Here is an 8,888-nt window from a genome sequence, read left to right on the forward strand (position 1 = left end):
GAGGACGAGATGGTTGGACAGTGTTCTCGAAGCTACCAGCATGAGTTTGACCAAACTGCGGGAGGCAGTGGAAGACAGAAGTGCCTGGCGTGCTCTGGTCCAGGGGGTCACGAAGAGTCGGACATGACTAAACAACTAAACAACAACAACAACATTATATGGTGTATCTGTGTATCTGAAGAAGTGTGCATGCACACGAAAGCTCATACCAAGAACTGACTTAGTTGGTCTTTAAGGTGCTACTGGAAGGAATTTGTTTTGTTTTGACTATGGCAGACCAACACGGCTACCTATCTGTAACATTATATGGGTTAGCTTAGCACTAGGACAGTGCGATATGACTGATCTGATTCATTATTCCTAAAAACAATGAATGAATAGGCTGTCTAGAAGGTAATTTGTTGGGCTTTTGGAGTCCAATAAATAATCTGGGCCAAGACATGTTTGATGACAACAGTAGGTGCCTGCCAGACTCTTTTGCAAAGACTGTAGGAGCATAAGAAGAGCCATTAGCCCATCTAGTCCAGCATCCTGTTCCAACACAGTTTTGCTCTAGCCAGTTGGTGCATACCAGTTCTTTGGAAGTTGCATTGCAAATCCCCAGCAGTAGCTCTGGGCCATAGAAACAGAGGTTGAGGGCATTCCTGGAGGTCATTGAGTGCATAAAAAGGGCAAAAAAGTTTTGAGATAACCCCATCTTTCAGCTGGTTTCCTGTTAGGTCCCTTTGCTGTGACCTTTGCCGTTCTGTTTTTACTGATTCCATTAAGAACCCAAGCACCTTATGGCGAAGGCGGGTGGGGGTGGCGGCGATGGTGGTTAGGAATTTTATGAACAAAATAAGAACACAAGAAGAGCCCTGCCAAAGCCCCATCTAGACCAGGATCTTGTTCTCACAATGACCAACTGAATGCCCATGGGAAGCCTGTAAGGAGGACCTGAGAGCAATGGCACTCTTGCCACTTGCAATTCCCAACAATAGGTATTCAGAGGCAAACTGTATCTGAAAATGGAGGGAGTACATGGTCCTTAGGGTCAGTAGACATTATCCCCCATCATTTGAAAGACCTACATTGGCTTCCAGTATGTTTCCAAGCACAATTCAAAATGTTGGTGCTGACCTTTAAAGCTCTAAATGGTCTTGGTCCAGTATACCTGAAGGAGCGTCTCCACCCCCATCATTCTGCCCGGACACTGAGGTCCAGCTCCGAGGGCCTTCTGGCGGTTCCCTCACTGCAAGAAGCCAGGTTACAGGGAATCAGGCAGAGGGCCTTCTCGGTAGTGGCACCCGCCCTGTGGAACGCCCTCCCACCAGATGTCAAAGAGAACAACAACTACCAGACTTTTAGAAGACATCTGAAGGCAGCCCTGTTTAGGGAAACTTTTAATGTTTGATGCATTACTGTATTTTAATATTTTGTTGGAAGCTGCCCAGAGTGGCTGGGGAGGCCCAGCCACATGGGCAGGGTAGAAATAATAAGATGATATTATTATTATTATTATTATTATTATTATTATTATTATTATTATTACTATTATTTGTTTATCCTCTTCTGAAGCCATCCAAGTTGGTGGCCATCTCTACATCTTTGTAGTGCTGAGACTTTGTTGGAAATCTTTGGGACTGGTTAAACTTCTATAGAACATTTAGTCTGATGACATTCCCTACATCTCTTTAAAAAATGATCAAGATGGGTTGTAAAATATCAAGATGCATTGTAAAATATCAAGATGGGAATGCTAAGGGAGATCTCCACCTCTAATGTAGTCCTCTAATGTGAACTAGTAGTTCATTGGAGTTGCCCCTAACATGGTGAAATGCTGGGTCTGTGAAATGGCCTCAGGTTGTTGACATGAAGAGCTTGCAAAACCAAGTCTGGATTTCCCCTTTTTGCAACAACCTGGTATGTCACCATCTCTAGAAGCCTTTAAATATCCGCATCACATCCCCTCTCCATCTCAGATTGCCAGTGGTGGTAGATTGCAGTTGAACCTTCAGCCATGAGGCTCCTTCACCTTGTTTTTGGGCTTCTCTGCATGATGATGCTGGTGGTTCCAGGTAATGTCATATTTTTTTTAAAAAAACCCTTGTCTCTGTATAAACTCTGTGAAAATCAAGTGTGATTTGATGGGACTTACTCCCATGTGGACAAGAAGCAGGTAAGAACTTTTGGTAGAGGACAGGATGAAGATGAGACTGTATGAGGATATTCACAAATTCTGGAGGCATCAACAACAGCTCCCAGGTGTTCCTCCTGAGGCCCATAGTCATTCTCCTCTGCTGCTGCCTAGTATATCCTGATGCCTGAGGTGCAGTTGGGAACACTATCTTGCTACCAGTGTTGAAGTAAGATTCAGTTGTTAGCCCAGAAGCTTCTGATTGTGGAATGGGAAGGAGCTCCTGTCTTAGGAACATAGGAAGCTGTCTTCTACTGACGATTGGTCCATCTAGCTCATTATTGTCTACACTGAGTGGTAGTGGCTCTCCAGGATATCTGGAAGGAGTCTCTCCTAGCCCTACCTGGAGATTGAACCCAGCACCTTCTGTTTGCAAGGCAAATCCTTGACCACTAAGCCATGGCTCAGTCTTGGACAAGTCCTTGCAAACATATGCAGTGAGTCTAGCTTGCAGAAATTTAGAAGCTGAAGCTTTTCCTGGTGTGAAAATTAAATGGTGGGGGAAGCTTCACTTGTTACATTTCTCTGTCATTTAGCAGGGAGTCTGTGGTCCTCCAGATGTTGCTGCACTCCACCTCCCATATGCCATGACCATTGGACAACTGTCTGCAGCTGATGGGAGTTGTAGTCCAGCAACACCATCTTGCTGCCTGTTGGAGCAAATTTCCATAATTGCATAAATTAGGTAAGTTATGTTGCCATTGTGTTATTCTATCCCATTTTTTTTCTCAATGCAAAGAATCTCAGTGCAAATGGGATGGGTGGGATGTGATCCGTTATCTAATGTGGACAGACTGAAAGCAACAACAACAGTAAATAACAAGCATGAGAGTGCTTGGACTAAAATTGTCAATCAAAAGCTTTACTTTTCTGGTTTATCACCACAGCAGCTACTAACACAGGGCTTCAGTAAAGCAAATAATTTAATCAGACAGCGCCTATATCATATCGAGCGACAGAATAACCTGGCCACAATAAGGAAATTTCGTCCATGGTATGATTATTTCCCACCTAGTCATTTTGACACTTTGGCACCCTATTTGCAAAATTTAACAATTCCAAAATACAGGTGTGCTTTCACTTTCGCAGGATTGAATATACTGCCTTCGGCTGCACTTGAGGGTCGATTTCCAAAAATTCCACTGGAAAACGGTTAGGTCCCTGTGGAGATGGAAGTACAGTGGTACCCCGAGTTACATACTCTTCAGGTTACAGATGCTTCAGGTTACAGACTCCGCTAACCCAGAAATAGTACCTCAGGTTAAGAACTTTGCTTCAGGATGAGAAGAGAAATCGTGCGGCAGCAGCAAGAGGTCCCCATTAGCTAAAGTGGTGCTTCAGGTTAAGAACAGTTTCAGGTTAAGAACGGACCTCCGGAACAAATTAAGTACTTAACCCGAGGTACCACTGTATTGAGTCAGTGGTTCATGTGCTTCTGGCTTGCACTCTTTATAAGGATTTGAGGAGTGAGGTTATTAGCCCTCTATTATTGTCCAAGCCGGGTCACTCAACCATTGCTACTGTGTCCTTTCTTTTAGCAGATCAAGATGATCAGGTGACAGCAAAAAGTGCAAGCTGGGGCAATGAGAATAAGATCTATTATTTGAATATTGATGTAAACCCCGAAAATGTATTTTTATGGTTAGGTTTTTACCTCTATCTTCAGTACATTTTACTTTATTGCTATGGCTAGTAGCCGATGCAAATAAATATTCTATCTATCTATCATATTGGTTGGAATAGGGCTGCCATATGTCTGGGATTTCCCAGACATATCCGGGATTTGTCCGTCAGAAATGGTGCCTGTGTGGACTTTCCAAAAATCAGTAAAAATATCTGGGGAAACCCGGGCGTCTGTCAACCCATGTCAGAAGTGTTTATTGTTTTGCTTTTTAACATCTATATGAAGCCGCTGGGAGAGATCATCAGGGGGTTTGGACTGGGTGTCCATCAATATGCAGATGATACCCAGCTCTACCTCTCTTTCAAATCAGAACCAGTGAAGGCGGTGAAGGTCCTGTGTGAGTGCCTGGAGGCGGTTGGAGGATGGATGGCGGCTAATGGATTGAGGTTGAATCCTGACAAGACAGAAGTACTGTTTTTGGGGGACAGGGGGCGGGCTGGTGTGGAGGACTCCCTGGTCCTGAATGGGGTAACTGTGCCCCTGAAGGACCAGGTGCGCAGCCTGGGAGTCATTTTGGACTCACAGCTGTCCATGGAGGCGCAGGTCAATTCTGTATCCAGGGCAGCTGTCTACCAACTCCACCTGGTACGCAGGCTGAGACCCTACCTGCCCGCGGACTGTCTCGCCAGAGTGGTGCATGCTCTAGTTATCTCCCGCTTGGACTACTGCAATGCGCTCTACGTGGGGCTACCTTTGAAGGTGACTCGGAAACTACAACTAATCCAGAATGCGGCAGCTAGACTGGTGACTGGGGGCAGCCACCGAGACCACATAACACCGGTCTTGAAAGACCTACATTGGCTCCCAGTACGTTTCCGAGCACAATTCAAAGTGCTGGTGTTGACCTTTAAAGCCCTAAACGGCCTCGGCCCAGTATACCTGAAGGAGCATCTCCACCCCCATCGTTCTGCCCGGACGCTGAGGTCCAGCGCCGAGGGCCTTCTGGCGGTTCCCTCATTACGAGAAGCAAAGCTACAGGGAACCAGGCAGAGGGCCTTCTCGGTAGTGGCACCCGCCTTGCGGAACGCCCTCCCATCAGATGTCAAAGCGATAAATAACTACCTGACATTCAGAAGACATCTTAAGGCAGCCCTGTTCAGGGAAGTTTTTAATCCGTGATATTTTAGTGTATTTCTGGTTTTTATGGAAGCCGCCCAGAGTGGCTGGGGAAACCCAGCCAGATGGGCGGGGTACAAATAATAAATTATTATTATTATTATTATTATTTTGGCAAATTTCCTTAAAAATAGCTCAGAAACAACTTTTGTGTCCAGATTTTCACTTTTTGAAATACGGCAACCCTAAGTTGGAATGGTTTCCATTCTAGAATGAGGTAAATGAATGAACATTGGCAATTTCTGCTTCCGTTTCTGTTTTCACCAGACTTCTCTAACATCCCTAGTTTTACCATACAAGCTAAATAAATAAAATTGACTATGTCGTACTTGGCAATGCTAAAATAATAGGAAATGCTGGTCTGTTTATGCCGAAGCCTCAAACTGCAAAGAGCTCAGTTCTGCTCCAACTTGATTTTGTGTCTCTTTGTGTCTGCAGGATTTTCTAAAATCGGTAATGCCAAGCAGTGTCGTGAAGCCCATGGAAAATGTGTGAGGCGCAGATGTCCTGGTGACTACAAGCGCATCGGGAATTGTGCTAGAAAGATTGCCTGCTGCAGGTGAGAGCAAAGATCTCTGACTGAAAGAGAACAAGGCACATGTTTGCAAACGTAGGAGCCAGGGTCATGATCCCTTCAGTGCCCATCAGTATTCAACTTGGCACCCCTGTTTGCCAGTGAAAAGCAGACTGCCTCCAAGTGAATTTATGGAAGCAGTGGCGTAGCGTGGGGGGTGCAGGGGGGGCCGGCCACACCAGGCGCAACATCTGGGGGTTAGGGTTAGGGGTAGGGTTAGGGGGCGCAAATCCACGGGTTAGGGGGTGCAAATTACTTGCCTTGCCCCGGGTGCTGACAACCCACGCTACGCCACTGTATGGAAGACAGCATCCATGCATTTGAGTCAACTCTCTCATTGCCCATTAGCTAATATCCAACTTAGAAAACTTTGGAAAGCCTAGAGCAATAGTTTCTGAACTGTGGTACTCTGAAGTTTTTCAGGGATTCCCCAGAGAGTTCAGTAATGGTGTAGTGGTTGCCGTGGAAGACAATTTACCTGTTGCTAGAACCACTTGGGGTTACCTTCCTGTGTCTGTGGGAAAAGCAAAAAAATAAATAAATGTAATGTGAACAGCCACAAAATAGTTTTGGATGTATTCTCTGTTGTGCTTCTCATGGGACAGACACGAGTCCCACAGCTGTGTCCCCCACAGAACCTGAATGCACACCATAAATAATATGGTATAAATAAATTATTTTTTTTATTATTATTATGACAGGGTGGGCAGATTTTAAGTTTTGGCAGTACTTTTTTTTTTTTTACTAGAACACCATAATCTACCAATGAGAGCTGGGTGGAAAAATCATACGCTTAGAATTAAAGAATCTTGAGCTCAGAAGGTGTTTTGAGCACCAGAACTGAACTGAACTCATAGTCCTCCTCCTCCTCCTCCTCCTCCTATTATTATTATTATTATTATTATTATCATTAGCTCTCTCCCACCATTTTCCATGGCAGGGATTCATGGTGGCTTACAAATGAAATAGAAACAGCTAAAAACATTGAGAAGGGATTATTAAGAAGCAATTAAACTGTAATAGAATTACAATACAGTGGTACCTCGGTTTTCAAACGTCTCTATTGACAAACGTTTTGGTTTTCGAACACCGTAAACCTGGAAGTAAATGCTTCAGTCACCGAACACTTTTCGGAAGTCGAAAGTGCCACGTGGCTTCTGTACCGAGTTTTCCATAAGTAAATGCTTTGGTTTTTTTAACGTTTCAGAACTTAAATGCTCTTCCAGAACAGATTGTGTTCGAAAACCAAGGTATCACTGAATATAGAATATATAAACATAGAGATAATTACAGTAAAAACATCATAGTAGTAGTCCTTTCATGAAAACAATGAACCCCCCAAAGCCTGTTGGAATAAGAAAATTTTCAACTGCTGGTGGAAGGACAAAAAGAATGCACTTCTGGTTAGATTGATTTATTTCAGCAGCCTAATTTGGTGGAAATAGTTTTCTCTTTACTATCGTTAAACAATAGCAAATCAAGACCCCTTGCTGATTCAATGCAGGTTATATACATATGTATCTATGATTATGATTATTGATTTTTATGGTAAAAATTGAAGGGATGTACTTTTTAAAAAATAACAATAATAATACAAAACAAAATAAAAAAATTCCTTCCAGTAGCACCTTAAAGACCAACTAAGTTAGTTCTTGGTATGAGCTTTCGTGTGCATGCACACTTCTTCAGATACCTGAAGCTCAAACCAAGAACTAACTTAGTTGGTCTTTAAGGTGCTACTGGAAGGAATTTTTTTATTTTGTTTTGACTATGGCAGACCAACACGGCTACCTATCTGTAACTAATAATAATACAGTTTATAAAGAAAAATACAAAGATTATTCTCATATATATTTTTTAAAAAATCCAAATTAAAACATTAACCCAGAGGCAAAAGAGAGACAGACAGAAACAAACAAACAAACAAAGAGGAAGAGATAAAGTAAAAGGAAGAAAGGGAATTAAAAGAGAGAAATTGAAAAAGAAAGAAAGAGAAAAGAGAGAGTAAATAGAGAAAGAGAAAGGAAGAAAAGTTTAAGAAGCTAAAGAACCTCCAGTGTGATAGTACTTTTGATAAAAGTACACTAAATAAAGATCATTTTCCTTAATAATCCATTTATTAGTCACTTTATAAAAAAGAAATAAATCACAGATTATCAGTCCCACTCCCACGCCCGCAATACTCTGCTTTGCAGTGGAACTCCATTGCAGATATCTGGAGCAATTTCCCCGAAGGTCTAAAGACTGTGAACCAAACCAATGGCTAAAAGCATCCTTAGGAAATCTCCAGTACATGTCATCCCTTGCCAGACATATACCAAGGTATGATATAACACATGAGTTTTTAGACATCTGAAGATGCAACTTGGACCAGGAACATATTACCTGTTGGCTATTCGTAACAGTGGGCTGAATCTAGTGCTCTTCCGCTCATCTTACTTGAACAATGGCTACCGTATCATGGCTACTAGTCATGGTGGCTATGCTCTGCCTACATGGTCAGAGGCAGTAAGCTTCTGAATACCAAGAGGGGACGATGTTGCTCTGCTCAGGTCCTGCTTGTGGTTTTCCCATAGGCAGTTGGTTGGCCACTGTGAGAACAGGATGATAGAATAGATGGATCGTTTGTCAGATCCAAGCAGGCTTTCCACATGCTCTTAACAGCTGGGGATTTGCTGAATGAGCCTCTTTGCATTTCTGTAGCTGGTCAGGGAATGACTGTACGTTTCATATGAACCAAATTTACTTTCTAGAGTCGAATTTTTCCAGAATAAAATATGTCTCTCTGTGTCCTCCTTATCTGTGCAGGCGTTAACTGGCGACCGCCTGGCCACATCTCAATGGTCTACTTGGAATTCACTGCCTCCTGCCGCTATGAAACTTCTATGGACCACACACTTGGGATTTTACTACACAGAGAGATGTCATTGCCTCCCACCTAAATAAAAACAACTTGTAATGCAACTTCGTGACTGAAATGGATCTGTTCATGTTTGGGAATGGGAAGATTATGGAATGCTTCTTTTGACTCCTTTTTTATTCCCCACCCCCTGTACCAACCACATGCCAATGGACCTAAAGCACACAGATGAGATAGTGACACTTTTATGACCCTGCAAGTTGTCTCTGAATAAGAGCAGCCCAAATTCTAATGTTTTACCATTTATACTTCACTGAACTTGGTTGCCAAATCTCCCACCTTGTTTACATGAGCTAGATCGCACCAAATGGCCAAATCTGATGGAATGGTTCGTGTTGCAGCAGAATTATATTCACATTGTATGCACCTTGCATCTGCTGATCTGAAGGGAAGATGGTCCTTCTTGGTGTGTGTGTGT

At 43.0% G+C, this 8,888-nt stretch overlaps 1 long non-coding RNA gene across 1 annotated transcript; it reads left to right on the plus strand.

Annotated features, from left to right (window-relative positions):
• The first annotated feature begins 1,969 nt into the window (after nt 1-1,969).
• LOC309338138 lies at nt 1,970-8,486 on the plus strand. The gene is made up of 3 exons (XR_014154752.1): nt 1,970-2,057; nt 5,415-5,535; nt 8,359-8,486. It is a non-coding gene; the product is annotated as an uncharacterized lncRNA (long non-coding RNA).
• Nucleotides 8,487-8,888: the final 402 nt, after the last annotated feature.

Source organism: Podarcis erhardii, assembly GCF_964252035.2.
Source record: "Podarcis erhardii genome assembly, chromosome: 3".
NCBI lineage: Eukaryota > Metazoa > Chordata > Lepidosauria > Squamata > Lacertidae > Podarcis > Podarcis erhardii.